Genomic DNA, 12,403 nt, shown 5'->3' with positions numbered 1-12,403 from the left:
GCCCAGTGGCTGAGTGAAACTAAACTCTTATTGTCTCCACGGCGACACTTTCTGATTTCCATGGCAACAGCAAGAGTTTTTAAATCAAGTTAATTGAGAGTCTAGAAGTTGATGGCAGGAGGAGCAGCAGAACATCAGCAGACGATCAATCGCCGCACTTCTGCACCACAACAACAGACAGAAGCAACACTGAGCGCTGCGAGAGCTAACCACGAAACACCTAAACGTTGAGCAGCAGGGTTTGGGGAAAAATAACTCTACATGTCAAATTAATTGCATATAAAGTGCATGATTTAACAGTGGAATTTAGCAGTTGTCCACTTCGTTACATGTGATTTAGCCATGTACATTATTTCATCAAAGTTTAAACTTTCTGGGCTAAATGAGGAAAATAACACTCCTAATAAATAATAAGTTAAAACCTTAATTGGAGAGTTTATTGCTTGATTCTCTGCATTAGTAACTCAAGAATCAGCAGAAGATCATCTGTCAGCCGCTGCACAAACACAATCACACTCACGGCTGACCGCTAGTGAGGGACGAGACGCTGACCTTTAGCGGCGTCATTTAGAGCCGCTGACACGCCAATATGATGAACGACACACAGCAAACACATCAAGAGCAAGTGAGTAATCAAACCAGACTCCTGACGAACAAATCAAGCTTCAGCAGCTCCAACACACCCGAAAACCACTGCAACTCCACCTAAAACAGCATTCCACTGCACAGCGCTTTATAACAGAGCAAGCAATGAAAAATAGAAAGAAGCCACTATATTCATTTGTGCATATCAAAATATGTTATAACAGAGTTTAAATCATCTTTCTGAGGTGGAATGCTGTTCTGCATTCAATGCATGAATGCAGTCCAGTTTTTCATGATTCCATCATTGCTGAATTACAATGCAAAATCAACAAAACCCATTATTTCATTTGTAAACTCACCCTGAAATAACTGCAAAAATAAAGGGCTCACAAAAATTTTATCATAAATATCCCTAATTTTATTAAAGTTGGAATGCATTATTTTCATGAGGATACAGATGTCGCACATGTGATGTCAATACCTATGTTTCCATCCAAAGTTATGAATTGGCTTTCGCAAAATTGGAACATTGCAAAAAATATGCGAATAAAGCATCGTTTCCATCCAGAGAGTTGAAGAAAACAAAATGATCACTTCCTGATTAACTTGCGCTAAATATCACAAAGAAAAACTAGCATTTCAGATGCTGTGCAATGAGATTTGTACATTGGTTGGTCCAGTTTTATGCTGTCCCATTGCAAAATCACGTCTTTTTTGATGCACATTAAGGAATTTATTCGGTAAAAGTGTTTCCATCGTAGTATGCACGTTTTCTTACAAGATCTATACGAATCTGATATGTATCTGACTTAGTTGAGCGCATATATTTTTATGCACATTTTTAGAATTTATGCACATCTTGGCATTTCCATCCAGCATTTATTTTATGCGATATTCCAAAATGTGCATAAAAATAGGTGGATGGAAACACAGTGCACTGTTGCCACAGATTGCTTTTGAAGTCTGAGTGTTAAAGTGACCTCACCGGAATGATGTTTCAACAGAGGGAAAAACTGCAGGAAAAAAAACATAATTGGGCTGGTTTTGTTTTGAAGACCTGGCAACCCTGCATATATTCTGCCACAGAGTTTCCTAAAGCATTGCTGCTGTCTGTGTCGTTAATATTAATGAAAAAACAACAACAGAACAGAACAAATAAAGTGATTAAAATTAAGCACTGTTGTATTCGTTATGTTGTACTTATCTGTCACTTGTTTTATTTTCAAAATAAACAAGCTTTATGCATTTTGTTTGTTCTCTGTGTCATGTATGACTATTGTGCAACTAACATTATACATAATACGGCATTTTGTCATTTTGATCACAAAATGAATAGGGAAAAGCCCTGGTGGGGCTGATTACTGTAAACACAGTGACGGACGAGGCTGAGGTTATTTTCTGTGGTGACTAGTCTCTCGGCAGCATCAGTCAAACGGTTTGGATCATTGTATTGTTTCTAGTGTTTCCTGCTGCGGCGGAGCCCTGATGCTCACCGGTTAAATGGGCTGCCGATGGCAACAGAATCCCGCCAGCATTCCTCAAGACAGAACCGTCCTGTTGCTGTGGCAACAGAAAAAAAGAGCGGGAGCGGAGCGAGCGACGGACACTCCTCAGAGAGACCAGAAAGAACAGAGACACAAATGAAATCAAATGAATGTGTGACAGAGAGAAACTCCCATCACATCACAGCACAACACTGAACACTTCAAACTAACTGGAGCATCATCAGCGGTGTTCCTTCAGACACGTAATAAACACACAAACTCATGCTTCCCATCCTGACAAAAACACCCATTTATAACAATGCATTTGCTGTTTTTACATATTTATATTTTATTTTATACTATTTCTAAAAAGCATTTCAAATGTAATATACTACCAGTCAAAAGTTTGGAATAATTATTTTTTTGTGAAAATTGAGATGCACGATCATTTAAATGTTTGCGGTAAGACAAAGAAAAATAAATGAATACTACTTTTTGTTCTTCAAGGAATTATTAAATTGATCAAAAGTGACTAAATATTTTGTAAACATTTATAACAATGTCAAAAAAGATTTCTGTTTCAAAAAAATGCTGTTCTTTTGAAATTTTGTATCCATCTGTCAATCCTGAAAAATAAAATGCATCAAGTTTCAACAAAAATATTTTGTAATAATACTTCATAATATTATTGCTTTGATAAAATAATAATAATAATAAAATCTAAAACATAAAATATACAATTAAAAATGATTGGAGCGTGTGATTTTGAGTGCGCTCCTCTGTCCTCTGTGTGTTTTGTTCTGTCCTCTTTTTCTCTTTTTGTTTTGCTCTGTGTTGCACGCAGCTGGTGTTTTTTCACTGGCGGCGTGCGTTCATGTTTGTTTTTTGTGAACACGGGCTTATGATTCTCCTCATTAGCTGCGTGTTCCTGTCCTGTTTTGCACATGGCTAGTGATTTGTTTTGCTGGCCATGTGCTTGTGTTTTTGTTTTGTTTGAGCACATGGCTGGTCTTGTTTGGTTCTATGTGCCATGTGCTCTCATGTCAATTGTCTTGACCCCACCCACCTTGTTTCCTGATTATTGGTTAATTTGCCCCACCTGTTACCTCATTACTCGCCTCATTTGCTCCCTTTATAATGTCCTTGTGTTTGCAGTCCTGTGCCAGTTCGTCGTCGTATGTTCCCCTGTCGTGTGCTGATCCTGCCTTGCCTTGTCGTGCCCTGTCCTAGCCTGCCAGCTGTCCTGTTTTTCCCCTAGGGGGTAGTTTTGGTTGGTTTTGTTTAGTTTTATCATTAATAAAAGCCCATTCTCTGCAGTACTGAGTCCTCGCCTCATCCCTTCTCCCCACAACCCTGACAATATATACATATATATATATATATATATGTGTGTAATTTAAATAAAATAAAATGAGGCAGAGTTCAGAAGGTGCTGTAGAATAGAAATGGCTACAATAAATGTAGTAAATGTGAATCCAAATTTATGTAAAAAAGTGTTTGTTTTTTTTATCAGTCAGATCATATAATCAGCTGTGATTTGAATGTCTGTCACATGTTGTGTGTCAATCTATATGACTCCCTACAGTACATCTGACAGATCATCCAGCGTGACAGATGTTAAATCAGACTGTCGTTCATTAAACAGTGTGGTATTATGCTGTTTTCATCTACACTGTGATGTTTCTCTTTTCAGTTTCCACTTGTTACTTCACAGTGTGTCAGAATGTACAGCACTAAAGAGAAGTGTGTGTATGTGTTGGGTTAATTGCATTATGAATAGTCCCAGTAAAGGGATTTGTATTGCTAATTAGACTTTGCGGCGTTGTGCTGGTGTTATCTGTCAGCGGCGCTTTCATTCTGCTGCTCAGATCTCTCTCATTCAGCGCAGGTGAATCGTTTCTCTTTGATTTGTCATCTCTCTCAGTCAAGCGGATCAATCGGGCCCTTAATCTTTCAAATTCAAACACAAACAGGCTCCACAAGCGCCTCTGATAGCAGCTGAGCGAAGGGACGCGGAGAAAACTCACAAATAACTGGTATTTAAGGCAAATTAAGCAGCATGAGAGAAACCTTAAGGCCAAAACTCAGACTTACACAAACACAAGCAGATGAATATAACACACTCCTGCCTCACTCGGTAAGTCTTTTTTAACCAAAAATCTCACTAAATGAATAAATGGAAATGGAAAATCTTGTATCCTTATCTCCATAAAGAGCATTAACTTTATGCATTTTGCATTTAAAGAGCATTTACTGAAACTAAACTGCAGCAGCAACTACTTTTCTCTCCAAAGCATTACAGTTCTGTGGAACACAAACTCTGAGCATGCCTTTAAACGGTAACACTTAAAGCCTTTATATATCTAATGCATTATAAGTGTAATTAAATGCATTCATTATGCCTTGTAACGCACCTTATAATGCATTGTATGATCTCATGAATAGTATGCATATGACGGTCTTAAATTTTCACAACTTCGTTTTCTCTGGAGAAACGCCAACAAAATGGATTAATCTCATCTGTATCCTAAATGGAGTTTATTTCAAGAACGGAACTTGTTCTACTACTTGGTGAAATGGGAGACCATTTGGATTACCTTTTTTAAAGTTTACAATCCGTGTATTGAAGAAAATGCCATTAATCAACAGAGGCCTCCCTCGAGTTCAAACCTGGGATTCCCTTGGAAGCTGGATTGAGCCGGAGCTGCGCTTCTTGCGGGACGTCGTTCAGCCGGCACTTGGGGCGTCACGGAGTACAACTCAAGAGCAAAAGCAGGTGGGCAAAGACAAATTGGCATATTTATGGCAAAATAGAAAAGCTAAAGCAATTCAAGTTATTCTTAACAATAGTAATTATCCAAGTGCACCAGCCTGTACAAATAGCAAGCAGCTTGTGCAAAAGTATTACACTTCCAAATGTGTGCCTGAAAGACCAGAATTACACTAAGTGTGCCGCCATGGACAGGCTCATTAAATCCGGTGCAATATAGTCAACTGAACTGAACGCTATTTACTGTTGGTGAGGCAGAAAAAGTGATTATTAATTTACCAAATAATAAAGCAAGTGGATCTGATGGTGTGACATACGAAATGCTGAAATCTGGTAAAAGCACGTTGTGCCCAGTTCTGACTAATATATTTAGCATCTGCGAACGGTAAAGTACCAGAAGCATGGAAAGGGGCATTGATCCATCGACTCCCTAAGAAAGATCATATTCCCGATGACCCGTCAACTTGGAGAGATATATCCCTACTACCGACAGTTTATAAGGTATTCATGAAATGTGTGCTCTCAAGAATCCTCCCCTGGTTGGTGGAGACAGGAATACTCTCATCAAAACAGAAAGCATATATCAATAGACAGGGAATGAATGAGCACGATTTTTGTTTGAAGCAGGAATTGATGATTTCAAACATTCATCTGCAAGATTCTTCACTGTTTTTTTGGATTTCCGTGATGCCTTTGGCTCACTGTCCCATGATGTTATGCTTCATGCATTGGATGAAATAAGACTACCCCAGCCATATCTCACTTCTTCATCTCAGAAAAACTCAAAGTGCTCAGCATGGGATGGGCTTGAAACTAAAGGGAAAATTAGCACTTCTCCAATCAGCTGACCATTCAGTATCACACTCTGTTTTGACGAACTTTTCAATCTCAGAGGATATTCAAATTTTTATGATTAAAGCACGACTACAATGTGTTCCAACAATGTACAATTTGTCAATATGGTGTCCGTCAAAATACAACTCCTATTGCCTGTTACATCAAAATCAGCAGGAAAATGAAACCGTCGCTCACATCTTAAAGGGATGTTGTTGCTATAAAGGACTGTATGGGTCCAGACGCGATCGCTTGGTTGATTTGATTGTAAAGGACTTGAAAATAATACATAAAGACAGTAAGAGTTCCCAGCATACTACTGTTGAATTGTTCTATTATAACACATCTGACAGAGACTATATTAAAACATTCCAAACACTCCTGATATTGTGATTGTAAACGAGGCTTGAACTCTGTATTTGTTATTGAAGTTGGATGATGTTTTGACTTGTATTTGGATACCTGTTACCTTTCCAAACTGCTGAAATATCAGCCATTGGTTGAATCCATCCATCAACTTGACTTCCAGTGTAAGTTAATTACTCCAGTATTTGGAAGTTTAGGTCATGTGCACAAGAATGTGATTAAAGGACTGCAGCTGGGTGGATTGCAGAAAAAGAAAGCAAAAATACTTACTAAATGTTGTTCAGTTTCAGCTATTATAGGGAGTATGCAAATATGGAAACAAAGATGTTTTGTCTATCCTTGAGTGTTGATTGTTATAAATATAAGGACTTGTGAATGTATGCTAGCCATGTGAACCTGTCATCTTGCAAACTGACTTCCCAAGGTGTTTGGATTCTGTTTTTGTTGCTTAAAATAAAGGAAGAGAAATGTGTGTGTGTGTGTGTGTGTGTGTGTGTGTGTGATCTCTAAATCTCCATGGCAATAACAGCTGCCGTGGTTCGTAATTGAAAGCAATGAGAAAAAAATAGAACAAAGAAATTGGAAAAGAAAATAAAGCAGATCAACAGAGACGAGGAGAACACAAGGCTGTTAATGATGGATGAGCAACACAGACGGAGGAGAAGCAACCACAAACCTACAGTGTGATGATTACTGCCATAAACATGAAGATGAAGGACAGGAAATTAAGAAAATCGTGAATGTTTGCAGAGCAGTTTCCACACATACACCCCTGTCTGTGATCGGTCAGTCAGACAGAAAGTCCCGCCCCAAACTTTTGACACGACTGACAATCCACAAACCAGCAGAGCATCGTCTGAAGCAGATGTTCCAGAGCGCAGCAGATCAGGCCGTTCAGTGTGTCTGCTCCGATAAAGCCAGATAATCCCTGGAGCTCTGATGAGATGAGCTGTGGACATACACGCACACACACTCTCTCGCGCACACTCACACACACGCGCACACACACTCTCTCGCGCACACTCACACACACACACTCACACTCTCTCACTCTCACACACACACTCTCTCTCTCTCACACACACACACACACACACTCACACTCTCTCACTCTCACACACACACTCTCCCTCTCTCTCTCTCTCTCACACACACACACACACACTCTCTCTCACACACACACACACACACACTCTCGCTCACACACACACACCTCGCTCCGGAGCTGATGTGTATCTCAGGAGCTCGTCTGGATCCACTGAAATCTCAACGCTCAATATCACAAAATTCACAAAATGTATATTATATTATATTATATTATATGTGCAAGACCTGCAGCCACAGTGACAGAGCGTCTGCTAGGCATTGCTAGGTGGTTTCTAGGGTGTTCTGGATGGTTTCCAGATGGTTACAGCAGGTTCCGAGGGGTTTTCAGGTTACTGTAAACATTAACTGGATACTCAATCCGTTGAGCACAGACTCACTGACAGCAAACATCCAGAACTGATTTAGAGAGCTGATGATCCAGTGGATAATGACGGCTCTTCACTGCTCTTTTGTTCATGTATGTGACAGAGAAAACTCTGAATCTCCTCCAGAAACACACAGAGATGGAAGACAGATGCACTGATCCGCTGAATACTGATGGAAACGGCTTGTTTGTTTGTTTGTTTGTTGTATTTCAGTGGTAAAGACAGCTGTTAATTGCATCTCGTCTCGTCTCAGTGAATCTAAATGATGCTGTTAACATGACATTTACCTACTAAACACCTCACCTCACAACAATGACAACAAACATTACGCAAATATCACAGACATTAGACATCTGATGATCAGCATCTCAACAGACCTCAATAAATCTCCAGCATGATCACACACACACACACACACACACACACACACACACACACATACATAGGTATTCCTGTCATTATGGGTTCATTTATAGTTGTAATGGTTTTTCTACTGTACGAACTGTATTTTCTATCACCTTACCCTAACCTACCCCTCACACACAACTACAGGCATGTTTAGTTTCTCAAAATACTTAAATCTGTGTGATTTATAAGCTGTTTTCCTCATAGGGACCAAAAAAATGTCCCCACAAACATTTACTGGTATTACTATACTTGAACATTTAGACCCCATAATGTAGGGAATACCAGTACATACACACACACAATAAATGTGGCATCTGTCTGACCTCTGTGGTACTTCACTGTTTCTGAATCAAACTCTACACTGATCCATAATCCACCAGCTCTAACATACACAAGTTCATATCAGATGAAAGCACCGAGTTCAACAACCACACATCTGAGGAAGATATAGTCACAGGATTTGAGCAAGTTTCCCATTCATAGACACTGTCAGGCCATTATCTGAATTAAATCCTCCTCTGCAGTCTGTTATTATTATCAGTTTACAAACTATACAGACTATACAATAAATACAGACTCACGAAACACCCAAAACAGACTCACTCACACACACACACACCGCCTGACAGCCGGACAAACACCTTCAGAGGCGTTCTGATCCTAATAAAAGACGCCTGACATTTAGAGACATTATTCACTGCCAGAGCTGAAGAAACACAAGAGCACTGAGGAGAAGAATACAGCCGCGGACGAGAGACACTGACACACTGAGAGAGAGAGAGAGACAGAGAGAGAGAGGGCAAGATGTCATCACTCCACATAAACACAGAGACCGAAGAGGTCGAGTGACAGTCTTTAGATACGAGAACAATCACAGACCGCACAGCGTTCAGTCAAGCGCTTTCACATAAAGTCCCACTGAAAACACCTGCGGCATCACGTCACACCGTCAGCTGACGATCATCCAGCATCTTCAGAATCTGACAGAGGATCATCAGAGACGTCAATCACACAGTGATCAGGTGACGTTTCACTCTGCATTGATCAGGTTTGATTGATCTCTGTCTGAAGAACAGCAGGAGATGATCAATGCAGGTCTACAGCAGGTCTACGACGTCACATCAGCCTACAAACCTCCTGCTGAGCTCAGATCACCTCCAGGAACGGAGGAAGACCGAGACTCCAAAACCACCCACCAAAATGAGGCTTCAATCACATTTCAATCACATTTCCTAACCCTAACACAACAATTCTGAAACAGAAAAAAACAGCAGACTGACCACGTGAGCAATGCATTGTAGTCATACTTAATTTATGCAATCTATTTATTATTTTATTACTTATGTTTTATAAATACAACCCGAATTCCGGAAATGTTGGGACGTTTTCTTTAAATTTGAATAAAATGAAAACTAAGACTTTCAAATCACATGAGCCAATATTTTATTCACAATAGAACATAGAAAACACAACAAATGTTTAAACGGATAAATTTTACACTTTTATCCACTAAATGAGCTCATTTCAAATTTGATGCCTGCCCACGGGGGCAACAAAGGGCTGAATAAGCAAGACATTTTGAAAAGATTTAGCTGGGAGAACATCTAGCAACTAATTAAGTTAATTGGCATCAGGTCTGTAACATGATTAGCTTACTTACTTACTTTAGTCATTTAGCAGACGCTTTTGTCCAAAGCGACTTACAAATAAGAAAAAGTAACTAAAACTAAATGTTACAACTCTATAAATACTATATACCCACATATTTAAGAAAATAAAGAAATTAAATAAAATTGACATGCATATAACAACATTTCAATAATAAATATATAAATGAAAAAACTAAAATAAAAAGCGATACTACTATCCCTTGCCGGTGTCCCTGCCCGGTGGAGTCGCACGGTAGAGTCGATGGTCTTTACACGAGGAGGGCTTCACACGACGACTGCCGCGGTATAATAACCTGTTTTACACCATTTCAATTCAACTGGACCCACTTTCCTGTTTATCAACTAAAAATGGCCAAGCAAGTGCACACACTGACACGATACAGTACGAGACCAAACGCCATTTCAGCAACTCTATTAGCTATAAAACTATTTTGAGACCTGTAGCAGGCATCAAATATGAAATGAGCTCATTTTGTGTATAAAATTGTAAAATTTATGAGTTTAAAAATGTGTTATCTACACTGAACAAAATTATAAATGCAACACTTTTGTTTTTGCTCGGAGACATCTATTTGACGTCTGCATTTACATCTGCAAGACGTATTTTTTAGGGTGTTTGCTCATCTGCAATACGTCTATAGGACGTTTACTTTTAATGTCAAGTAGATGTCTATTAGATGTTTATGATTTAGAATGTGTGTAAAACTGACATCTTAAAGACATCTGTCAGACGTTTGTAGACAGCAGATGCTTTCCGGATCAAGACATCTTGCAGACGTACGTGTGCTATCTGAGAAGACTTTTTCTATGTACAAAAAAACGCCTATTTCTCTCAAATATTGTTCACAAATCTGTGTTAGTGAGCAACTGAGGAAGATCTAGTCACTGGACTGACACATTTTGAGTTTCATCACATCAAATCTGTGAAAAATATTCAGAGTTTTGACTGTATGCACATACACAAGACATTCATTATCACAAAGCCTGTGTTTTATGAGTTTTCTATGTCTGATGACCAAAAACAGCACATACAAGCGGCCACATCACTTCAGATGTCAATCAAACGGCTCTTCCTTTCTGAGTGGGCGGATCCTGGCCAGAATAAACAAATGATATACAGACTGAATACTTTGTGAGACTATAGTTGACTAAACACTGACATTTCAGATTCTGCCCGGTCACATCTGAGCTGAAATAACAGACAGTAAGAGAAGCTTTAAAAGGGAAAATATGCAGCTGTAATATCTCACACACACTGTAATTATATTCTCAACCTCAGAGCGAAAACACACACAGACTGAAGCAGACGGCCACTGATTTATCATTATATTTTCATCACAGATGACGATCCATTATTATTCACAGTTATACTGAAAGTCACCCTGGGAAAGAGATGTTCAGCAGAACAACACGTGTCCTGAGCAGACGCCACGAGACTCGCTTACAGCTATTCATCTTCACACAATTACAGCCAATCAGAGGAAACATGCTTAATATGCAGGCATGTGGAGCAGGATGTGGACCAATGAGATGTGACTGTGGGCGGGGCTAACTAAATGAAATATCCTGTTACTTGTCAAGTTCACACACAAAAACTTGTCTGGTTAACACATATGCTTAACTTAAATTAAAACCATTTTTGTTACTTGAAATGTGTAAACTGAAATAAAATTTAATATTACAAATATATATTATATTTCATCACGCTGTCAAAGTAACATTTCTCATATTTATTTTGTTTAACCTGATGTACTAAAATATATGCAAACCTATTTTTCCCATGAGATTTAAAAAAAAAATAGGATAATTGCTACTTTTTATCTCACAATTTAGATTTTTCAGAACTGCAAGATATAAACTCAGACATATAACCTTGCAATTTTGAGGAAAAAAAATCAGAAAAGCAAGATATAAACTCTGACACAAATTTGATAAAGGTTCCAGGTTCCACAAAAAATTTACTGAAACTGTACTTAAAATTAAAACAGACAATATAAAAATAAACACTAGTTCAGTTGTTAAGGATATGGGCTGGACACCATGTGGATGCACCAGTTGCGAGGCCATGTGGTCTGTTTGAGGCAGAAGAAGACGATGGGCGCTAGTTCTGGGTACGGGACGACCAGAGCGCTTAACTCACTGCTGACATCATCAGCCACTTCCTGCACCTGCTCCGCCGGCCCTGCCTCTTCCTGCTCAGCAGGCTCCGCCTCTTCTTCAACAAGCCCATCCCAGCCAGGGGAGGCGCAGAGGTCCACGTGTGGCTCCGCCCTCACCACAGCAGGCCGCTCCTCCTCTGATGTCATGGCTTTTGACCCGCCTACAATGAAAGAGACAGTTAATGATCTCACAGGTTCCTATTGGACAAAATCAAGTAGTGGTCAAGCACTTTTTCTTGAGTCTCTGAATGAGTTCTTTCTGACCTGCACACATTTCTCTATTCATTCAGATCAACAAAAATAAACTTATTTTGCTGAGTGGTTGGTAAAGGTGGACCGCTGGGTAAAAGCTAAATAAAAGGGTTGGTTATAAACATTCCTGTAGTCACACATAAAGAATGAGCTGCTCTGAATAGAGACCAAACATTAAATCAACACAGTGATGTTCAAGCACTGCGTCGGTGATCATCTGATGCTGCGGTCATCATAACATTTACATTTATGTGTTTAGCCGACTTACAGTAGAGAAGCACACATGATCGGTCACAGGATCAGAAATCAGAGGCTCGTCTTCATCTGTTCTCATGTGTCGTTTGTGTTCGTGTGATTGTCTGGCCTGTGTTTACTGAGGGTCTAAAGCTATTTTTACCTCACA

General features: G+C 39.4%; 1 protein-coding gene across 1 annotated transcript in view; it reads right to left on the bottom strand.

Annotated features, from left to right (window-relative positions):
- cacna1ib (calcium voltage-gated channel subunit alpha1 Ib) overlaps positions 1–11,799 on the bottom strand; it is a gene marked incomplete at its 3' end in the record, with an annotated part of 82,669 nt that extends 70,870 nt beyond the window's left edge. The window contains exon 1 of the mRNA XM_079377143.1: positions 11,642–11,799. The remainder of the gene's footprint in view (positions 1–11,641) is intronic.
- Between the last annotated feature and the right edge of the window lie 604 nt (positions 11,800–12,403).

Source organism: Barbus barbus, assembly GCF_936440315.1.
Source record: "Barbus barbus genome assembly, chromosome: 25".
Lineage (NCBI taxonomy): Eukaryota > Metazoa > Chordata > Actinopteri > Cypriniformes > Cyprinidae > Barbus > Barbus barbus.
This window is presented reverse-complemented; position numbering and strand designations above follow the sequence as displayed.